Source organism: Paramisgurnus dabryanus, chromosome 20 (assembly GCF_030506205.2).
Source record: "Paramisgurnus dabryanus chromosome 20, PD_genome_1.1, whole genome shotgun sequence".
NCBI classification, from domain to species: domain Eukaryota; kingdom Metazoa; phylum Chordata; class Actinopteri; order Cypriniformes; family Cobitidae; genus Paramisgurnus; species Paramisgurnus dabryanus.
The window spans coordinates 34822961-34833656 of record NC_133356.1 but is presented as its reverse complement, the minus strand read 5'-3'; positions in this window follow the sequence as shown (position 1 = coordinate 34833656).

Below are 10696 nucleotides of genomic sequence, written 5' to 3'. Positions count from 1 at the left end.
GGCCATGAACATGCATGCAAAGTTAGGATACACTGATGTGTTTTGAAGTGTTTTTTTTTTAGCACAAATAATGATTTTTGGTACGATTTTGATGTTCGCGGGTCAATTTGACCCATATTTGTTTGTTCCAAGGCAACTGTACAGACACAAATTAAATACATTTATTGCATATATTTTGGTGTTTACTACCCTGGAAAGGGAAAAGTGAGCTTTTCCCACTTTTTTTGTACTGATAAAGACTTCCTCAGACACAGAAAAGTAAATGTAAACTATCATTTCTATTTTCAATGTAAATGAAATACTATGTATAGCTGATGAATTCAGACCCACAGAAAATCCAGAGGTGAATACAGGTGATGCTAGCTGTGCCCCATAAAACATGACACCAAAATAAGCACCATTTGTGTAAAATGCAAGAAGTCAGAAAGCACATGCTTCATGTATGCAGATCATGTAAACAGTGATTTCTTGAATTTGTACAATGAGCCTCAAGAACAAAATATGAGCCTATTTAGAAAAAGAAAAGCTTCATTTCATTTCAAAGCAATATTAAATAGTTCATTTAGGATGTCTTAAACATAAAAAAACATGTTGAAATAAAAATTTAAAATGTTAAATGTTGCAACAGTTTTTGTGCAACATTTGTTAAAACAAACATGTTAAAAATTGTGGTTAAATGCATTTTTTTAAAATCATACTTTTTAATTTTAAATGTTTGTAATGTGTGACAAAGACTGATACTAAAATGGTTTTGTTCATACCTAATTCCTTCTTGTTTTTCATAATGTGATATTTAAGGAATTGCATTGAATCCAATGCGGGTCAATTTGACCCGGTCCATCAAAATCGTCACAAAAATCGAACACAATACAAGGGTTAACTGTTCCCTATTATGGCCACAGCAGGGTCCCCAAGATCCCTGTGCCCCCTCTGCTCTCTGTTATGGCTCTTTGAATTTCCTCTGCCTCTCAATTTGCTTCTGCCACCAGCCCCATCCTGGCCTCTATCATCCTGAAGCCCTTCAACTCTGCTGGTGTCCCTGTGGTCTGCAAATAACTGATTTTATAAATGGATTTTCATTTAAGGACAGCAAAAAGAGCAAACAGGGGCATTCTTCAAAAGGTGTCATTATATTGCCTGATTTTAATAAAAATCTGGAACAATGGAGACCATAAATATGCAGTGAAGACATTTCTGACTGTGAGAAAGATAAACATTTATAAAAATAAAAATAAATAAAAAAACGTCTAGGCTAAAATATTAATTTTCAAAACATGAATGGATTGACTTCTGTTTAATTTAAAATGATTTTTTTAAATAGCAGGTCAAATTGTAACCATATTTACAAATTGAAAAATAATAATCAATTTGTGAAGGTTCTAAGATGGTCAGCAAACATTTTCTACATAAAAGCCATGATCGCTGTGTTACTCAATAAATGAAAACAAACATGATGTTTTCCACTTACATTAAAGGTGCAGGAGTCTTCAAAGCAAAGTAGAAGAGTCTAATGATAGCTACACAGTTCCCATTGTCTGCAGTTCACTCTGCTTACTGGAAGTGTTCATTGGGCAGACATGAATCTCTAATGCATTTGTCAACCCTTACTGTCACGACCTGCCTGTGTCAAAGCAAACCCTTCAAATGTAGACAGTGCTCACCAACTAAAGCACTCAAATCAACAACATAAAAGTCTCCATAGTGCAGAAACAAAATGTCCCTGATTTACAACATCACATTGTAAGTACATCTGTTGAGTCTTTCAAGCAATAAGAGCTTTTAATGAGCTTGTATTCGAGTTCATCTTAGAAGAAATTCTGAGTAGGGGAGAGGCGGGGTGAAAGTAACGCAGGATGAAATAAATAAAAGCAATTTTCTCCGAGCCCTGACTACATTTGCATTCCAAACTGTGACAGCATTTTTAGCCCGCAAACCTTGACAGAGCTGACAAATATCGTGTTATTTCATTATCATTTGAAGCGTGTAGGTCCAGAAAGCTGTTTTCAACCATGATATGTAAATTCCTAAAGCTGTAATTTTTTCTTATAACGCGTTGTGTTTTTTGTTTCATGTGTTACAGAACTGATCAATCTACAGGTTATTTATTGCTCTAACACATCCTGAAGTTTGCAGAGTGTTTTTTTTTTTTTAATAATATTAAATCTGTGTTAAATGTCAGAAGTTTCTGTCAGGAACTTTTAACACATGTTACTTTTGTCCAGCTGCTAATACTGTTGCATTATGTTGAAAATGTTTATTATGCTAAATTCTTTTAATTTTCGTAGTGTTCATACTGATGAAAAATGTCTTCTTCTCAACAATTCAAGTCGGGTTGCTTTTGAAACATTTGAAATGAAATTTAAAATGAAAATGTAATTTTATTTATATAATTTTGCAAAGATAAACTGCAAAATATGTTTGAAGTTACATATTAACAAGGTTATTGTCATGTATATTTAATAAAAACAAGTGTTACACAAAAATCTATCTTGTTGTGTTTCTTTTGACCCACCTGTGTATTTCTTTTGTCCCTGCTGACAGGGTCAAAAGTAACAATTCGCTACTCGTGTTCAAATTGAAATTATACTGTTATCTATAAGTTGTTTTACATTTGATCAAAATGGTTCATTGATGGTTTGTTGACCATCTGATAGACTGGGCAATGGCTGATACTTCTCAGTATATTTTTGTCTGACCGGCCCATAACACTCGTACATCGCTGCCCATTTCTTTATTCATTTATTTCTGTTTTTACTAAATTCATTGATGGCACTGAAAGGCGCAGTGACAATGTACTGCATTTTTCAAAAAAGTAAGCGTAAGATGTTTTTGAGACACCTAATCAGCAGCCTATTGGTTCTTTATTTGACATTTGGCTAGCCCAATCACATCACAAAACTTTCCGGGCTTATTTATGGAGAATGCAGCATCAGTGTGCATCTGTCAAAATATGAGACAAGGGAGAAGCTAGTGGACCTGCGGTAAGACAAACTACTTTTAAAACATTGTCGTTAGATATCGTTTGATAAAACTCAGTCAACAACAAAAGTGATAGACCAATGGCTTTTTGCAAAATGATGGTGATAACACTGCAATAAAATACAGTGGGCAGAATTAATAGGTAGCTAGGTCAAACTTGTTTTTCAAAAACCGTTTTACCTAACCAAATTAATCTTAATAACTACCATTAACTTAAATACTTAACAGTAAATAACAAATAAGAAAATAAATAAGTAAATAAGAAGTACACAGGGCTTTAGCTTTTGGGCGTACAAGGATGTATCCAGGTGGGTACACAGGGTTTTTTCTTTTTGGGCGTACAGGGTAAGTATACAGATGAGAACACAGGGCTTTAGCTCTTGGGCATACAGGGAAGCATACAGGTGAGTACACAGTACTTTAGCTTTTGGGCATACAAGGAGGTATCCAGGTGAGTACACAGGGCTTTAGCTTTTTTGGGCGTACAGGTAGGTATACTGGTGAGTACACAGGGCTTTAGCTCTTGGGCGAACAGGGAAGTATACAGGTGAGTACTAGGGATGGGCACGAGTACTCGATTGCTGGAGTACTCGAACGTGGCATCGATGATCGATCACAAAAACGATGATCATGTGGGTTTATTTATTTATTTATTTATTGTGGATATGGCAGCATTTGGATGTCTGGTTAGCATTACAAGCGCTTGTGTAGTAAATACTGGGTCTGGAGATGCGTGTTTGACGTCGTGTCAAGCTACGCAGACCGGCATATGACATTAACATTACAATGCGTGATTCAAAAACAAACAGATAATTCCTCACAACCGCGCAACAGCAACCTGCCGATCGCAGCCCGCCGATCCCATGAAGCCGGCCACACCTCACATCACTGAGGCACTACGGTTTAAAAGGATGCCGTGATTTTCAGAAATACAGTCAGTCATGTGCAAAATGTAGTGTTTAAAAGTCCACTGTTTATTATGCACATCCACAAAGGGAGTTAAACTTTCTTTTTTTTAGATAACTTAGTTGAAAACTTAGTTGAAGTCTTGCATTTTATGCAGAAATATTCACGTTGTACATTTATGTTGTATAAAGGCTTAATATTATGCAGGGTGCGTCATATAGAATGCGCTTCGGTTTGTGTTTATTAACCCTTTAGTTTCACTTCATCACGCAGCTTTTCCTGTTAGAGGTTTCTGTTAAAAACATTTAATTCATTAAAAATCTAGTTTGTGTTCATTGTTCTGTCATAGTTTCTTCAAAATTAAGTTTTATTTGAGAGTTTTTAATAAAAATATTTAAATTTTTACCATGACGTGTACGCCCCGCCCCTTTGATTGCCCCGCCCCCAGTTAATCGAGTACTCGTTCTTCAGACCTATGGATTAATCGAAATGAAAAAATGACATAAATGCACATCCCTAGTGAGTACACAGGGCTTTAGCTCTTGGACATACAGGGAAGTATACAGGTGAGTGCACAGGGCTTTAGCTTTTCGGGCGTACAGGTGAGTACACAGGGTTTTAGCTCTTGGGCGTACAGGTGGGTATACAGGTGAGTACACAGGGTTTCCACTTACAGGTGGACGTGCAGGTCAGTACACAGGGCTTTTAGCTCTTTCAGGTGGCTGGATAGGACATGCAGCCAAGAAGTTAAGGTTCTTTGCTCTTCACTCACATGTAGACATACAGCAAGCATTCGGGGCTTTGGCCCTTCAACGTTCAGGAGACGGTGCAGAGCTTTAGCTCTTTAACATACAGGCTGGTGGCAGAAGACACACAAGTGAGTGCACTAGTATTAACTCGGATGGACATACAATGGAAGATTTAGCACTTTAGCTCTTCACATACAGTCAAGGAGGCAGGTAAGAACACAGAGCTGTGGCTCTTCAGCATACAAGCAAACATACAGACCAGTGGCTGGTAGCAACGAGAGGAGACACAGCGATACGCAGGTCAAGATGGAGGCTTTTAACTTTTCGGCTTACTGGTGAAGGGAGGCAAGTAACATCCAATCTCCTTTTCTCAAACAGCTGAGCGTAGCGTCATAGCATGAACTGGCATCTGGAAACACTCAACAATAGGGTAGTTATACGTGAAGGTAACCAGAGAATATCCCAACAGCAGTATGTAAATACAAACACTCCCTTTCTTGACACCAGGCACAACAATAAAAGCCAGCTCTAACTTCCACGGCCAAAGCACCACCACCAGGCGATGAGGAAGGTCGAACAGTCCCCCAGTCATGGACATGTGTTGAAATACTGTCAAACACCAGCACTCTGCTCTTCTCAGGCAGAGCTCTTCCCTCGACCTAGAACACGATCACCGACAAACACTGGCAAAAGCACTGCAATTTTCCTTGTGCGCACACTCAAAAAAATAACCCACCGCACTCCGCACACTCACAGTGATATATGGCCAGTTGTACGTATCCAGCCCGGGCTCTGAGTCCTGGCTAATTATGCAGGTTTAGGAGTGGGACAGACACAGGGGGTATTGAGGTCACGAACCTGGGACTCCTCCCTCCTCCTTTGCTACCTCCAGCAAGAAAACACGAGTACAAACAAACTGGCCGATGAGCAAACACTGTTAGTTAGATAGGCATCAAAGGAAAAGCATCAACACATCAAACAGTAGTCGTCCTCACCTCAGTTCACAATAACACAAGGCAATACCTTCGTTGTTTATGAAGATATGGGCTTTTGGCAAGAAATCAACGCTAATACTGGTGGTAACATACAAACAGGGAAATTTCCCAAAGTGTCGGACTGTTCCTTTAACTATCCTCACTTCGCTTTTCTTAAGACATGTCAAATGTACAAAAGCATTTACCCACTGGATTAGCTTCGCTCTCCTTCTTCTAATGCCTCTCCAATTCGATCCATTCCTTGTGTCCTCCAAGCTTCCAGTATTCCTTTAAAACACACCACACAATCATGAAAGCACAACGTAAACAAATGGCTTGGCACTTATCTCCTCTGTTTCAAGTATAAATCTCCTCCCTGTTTCCACCACAGCCTGTAAGTCCAAACAGCCGTTCTCACCGGCCACCACACCAGTTACTTCTGTCTCACTCCCAGCGAACACCCGGAACAAACTTCACGCTTCCTGCTTCTCCAACGCCCTTTATATAAGTCTTCCCCCTTCTCGATGACCCAATCGCCGATCGCCACATCCTCTTCACACACCTGATACGTGTTACACTGAAAACGTCCCGGGCGGAATTATTTCCACCACTTTCATTCCTCCTGTATACAGTCACTCGGTGACATATTACTTATGAATGGTTAATGATGGCTGGAGAAAAAAACTTATAATCAGGTGTGCAGTATTATTATTAAAAGGAGAAGATATATACAAAAATGATTGCTACTAGTTCAAATGGCTGTGGTTTGAAATTAGTAAAAGTTGTTCAGAAAAAAAGTGATACAAATATTCTGCACACTCTGTAATAGGACTTGTGGCTCTGCTGCAAGCAGAGGTGTCAAGTAATGAAGTACAAATACTGTATCTGTGCTAAAGACATCTGTAGTTTTGTATATGCTAATAACTACACTTATTTATTATTTGCATAAACTAAACCTGCTTAACTGAATGCTTGAGTGTTAAATCAATCAAACACCTGTATAACTGACAACATAACCATAAATACCAACTTTTGCTTTTGTTAATAGATATCTGCTGTTTTCTTAAAGCTGACTTTTAATTCATTTAGAAGAAAGACATTTAGTAATTCTCCAAAATTGCTTGGATTTATATTGACAACTAGGTTAACTTTGTCACATTAGCTAAAGCTACACGGTTACAGATGCAGAAATATAGGCTGTAATATATAATTTCATATTTGTATAATTGTACTTTGTTGTTGCTGTCAAAATACAATTATAGATTATAATAATACCTTTTTAATCAATTTCTATTCTTACACATACTATAGTTGTGTGTGTGATTTTGTTGTTTTTAACTAAAGAGGGCACCACCATAAAAGTCTGCTTCGGGCCCCCAGTTGGTCAGCAGCGGCCCTGCTCTGAAGTTTGACTTTTTGCACCATTACAATACTTATAAGCAACTTTCATATCTTCCTCTCCATGGAACACATGTGAAAGAGCCACACAGATCCAAAATTGAAAATTACCTTATTTCAGTTTATCATGTAGCTGTCCATCAATGTAAACAATGTGTAAAGCAATTAAACCAAAAAGTGCACTGACGGTCCCTATCTACATAGATACAAACACTTTGCATAATAATCTCTGCCTACAGTCTTGCCCAGGAGAGTCGAGAACTCTGACCTGCCACAGACATTTCAGTCAGTTTGTGCCCATTTATCAATGTCGAAGATACTTCCTTGGCAGGACTAGTCCTTTCAAATCACTTCCTTCAGAGGCTAGGCGAGGCTCCTCTTAAGCATTCGGAGAACACGTTAAATGGAACAGGCTAGCAAGTGAACATCATTGCGTCAAGGTGTGCTCTTGGTGCTGTGTGCATAGGATATGGGATATTTCTCGAACGAAGGACTCAGTCCTTGGCTGAAATCCCGAGGATCCTGGACATTGGAACATGATGTAGCATCCTCAAAATTCTGGCTTCCGAGGATCCTTCCTTGACATTGAGAAACGGCTAGTGTGTAAACATCATATCAAGAAAATGCTGTGTTTTCAGCTGTGAAGGCAAGTTTGTGTTATTTTCACTACCAGTGAGGTCTTGAGGTCTGCAGAAAAAGCGCTATAAATGTAACGAATTATTATTATTATTATTACCAAAGGATGAACATATGGAGAACCAGAATTTAAAATTACTTTTTCAACGGAGGGATTTACTAAACATTTAGCAAATGAAAGACGGTTTAGTACTAGGGTGGCCATTCGTGCCAGTTCCGCCGGACACGTCCCAAACAAGTTTTCGGGTTCGTTCTCCGGAAGTCGCATTGGTCGACCGCATACATCATCAAGGTTTAATATTTCGGGTTTAATTTCAGAAAAGCAACCGTTACATTTCAAAGTACTGTAAGAATGAAACTACAATGATTGTATGTCTTAAAAGAAATAAATCTTAATTTTCTAATGTATTTTAACTGAAATGTGAGAACCTCGATGACGTATGCGGTCGAGCAACGCGACTTCCGGAGAACGAACCCGAAAACATGTTCGGGACATGTCCGGTGGAACTGGCACGAATGGCCACCTTATTCAGTACCCACTTTATTTCGAACAACATGTGCCTACTAACCACAACCTGTAAGTATGATTATTACATTGTGTTTATTTTCCCCCGAGTCTTCTAAAATGTCTAGTGTACTGTAATGTCTTATCAGTAAGCTGGGCTAGCAATGCATGTTGCAGTTAAACTGTGGCCCGATTAGCTAGATTCACTTGCTTAAATGAGTGTAAAAAGTTTAATGTCTGTTGTCGTTTTTATAACTTGGACTGATGATGAATGATGTGTATTAATGTGGGTGTTTAAACTCTTAATATACTGTCAGAGAGTCATGTTAGTAAGCGGCTAACGCATGTGCACTTGTGTTTACATTCATATTAGCACTATGTCAATACATGTTACACTGTTGTTGGTCTGTGCTACTGATCTGTGGTCTGCGGAGACTACAGAGTAGGCTACTGAAAGGTGGGGTTTAGGCAGACTGAGTCGTTGAATGGGTTCTCATGAATCGTCTGGGGATCTCTGAGAAATGGGGTAATATTACATTTATAATTTGAGAAAATTACAGTTTTTTTATCTTGCATACATTTAAACCTGTTGCCCGGGACTTATAAACAGTGGTAGGACGCTTAAAATGTGCATCTTACTGGCTCTTTAACACATGTTGTGTACGGTGCATTCTTTGTGACCCCCCCAAAGAAAATGTATGACATAAAACATTCTAAAACTTAACATTTTAATTAAACAAAACATATAAAATTATACAATGCATTGCTGTTGTTTAGTAGCCTTATTTTTTTGAGGTTTTATTACCCAGAATTTATGATAAAGTAATGTATTTTATAAAATATTATAAAACTGGGGCCACTTGCAGCATCTTGCAGCCCCTAGGCAAAGTCGGCCCTGGAGTGCCAATGTCCTGCAGAGTTTAGCTCCAGCTCTAATCAAGCAGACCTGAAAAACTAATCATGGTCTAAAAAAGTCACCTAAAAACTACAGGGCCCTTATTCATAAAGATTCTAAGAGTCCTCTCAGAAAACTCTTAATTTAGCTTAAAAACTTATATAGTCTTAGCTTAAGAGCGATTGGGGACTGATCTGAGAGGAACTAAAGCCCGGAATACACTGCAGGATTTTTGCCCTCCTATAAGATCATTACCTTATCACACTGTGCGACTTGGATTGTTTAAACTCGGGTACGATAGGAATGTAGACTGTACCATTATGACACGGTAACTTCGGCGGCTGCTTCACACGTTAGCGCAACGTCACCAGCTTGCGCACGTGGTAAACAAATACCAGTAGCAGGTTGTAGCAGCAAACACACTGTGCTGTGATCATGGCGAATTTCTGACACTGTCAGAAAACTATCGTAGGATATCTTTGGACCCAAGACCTGGAAAACGTCCGCATTGAACCTCTCTCATTGTACAGCATAGGACCACCGATGAAGAGCCAAGATCACAGAAATTGTTTCATTGTTTCACGATTGTTTCACGATAGCAATCTTTCGTCTGGGACAGCCAATGATCGTGCAGTGTATCCCGGGCTTATAGAAAAGACAAACACTTTTATCTTAGTGAGGAGGCGGAGTTAACTCTGTTGCTGGGTGTGACACAAGCTCTTGAAGACGTGATTGGTTGGTTGTCCAAGAAGGAAAAAAAGAGTGATTTTAAGTATAGTTTATTCTAAGCCTTCACTTGGAAATAACATGCATAGTTTTTCCTATTTCACCGTTCACACACACACACACACACACACACACACACACACACACACACACACACACACACACACACACACACACACACACACACACACACACACACACACACACACACACACACACACACAGTATATTATAATATAAAGAGTGGTGGCAGAATCTGATTAGACACAGCAATAGGATGCATGGAAGAGGTGCTATTAGAAATTGTCAGTCTCAGAAGCGACTTTTGAAAGAAGTCATGGCAGCCTCCTTTGATGGTTTAGGCACTGGTGCAATGTTGGGTGGCAGCGCAGGCTGTGGCAGGGCAAGGGAGGAGGTTGGCATCTTGAACACAATGTTTGGATTGAGTCTTTTGTCAATGACCTTCTGGATGAGTTCAACTACAAACTGTGTGGTGTGTGGTATGAAGATTTTCTTCAAGACCCACTGCTTGGATCTCTTGCAGAACACTTGGTTGAACCGTGCTTCTCCTGTAAAGGGTAGGAAATTAGATTAGATTCAACTTTACTGTCATTATTCAGAGTACAAGTACAAACAAACTAAATGTAATTTGTTTCCAACCATAACTGCAAAAAATATAGTGCAGTGTAGACAGTAGTATACTGTTTGTTTGCAGAAGGTGGTTTAGAGTAATAAACAAAATATAAATGTGTGCAGTTTATTAGCTATTACCTTGTAAGAGCAGAATAAATATGGATTTGTTATATGAAGCATGTATGAACAACATGTACAGATATGTTCAATGTAGTAGCAGTAACCTAATAGCAGTATAAATAATAATGATTTATGCAGTGTATAAACAAAATATATTATAAGAAAAACACAATAA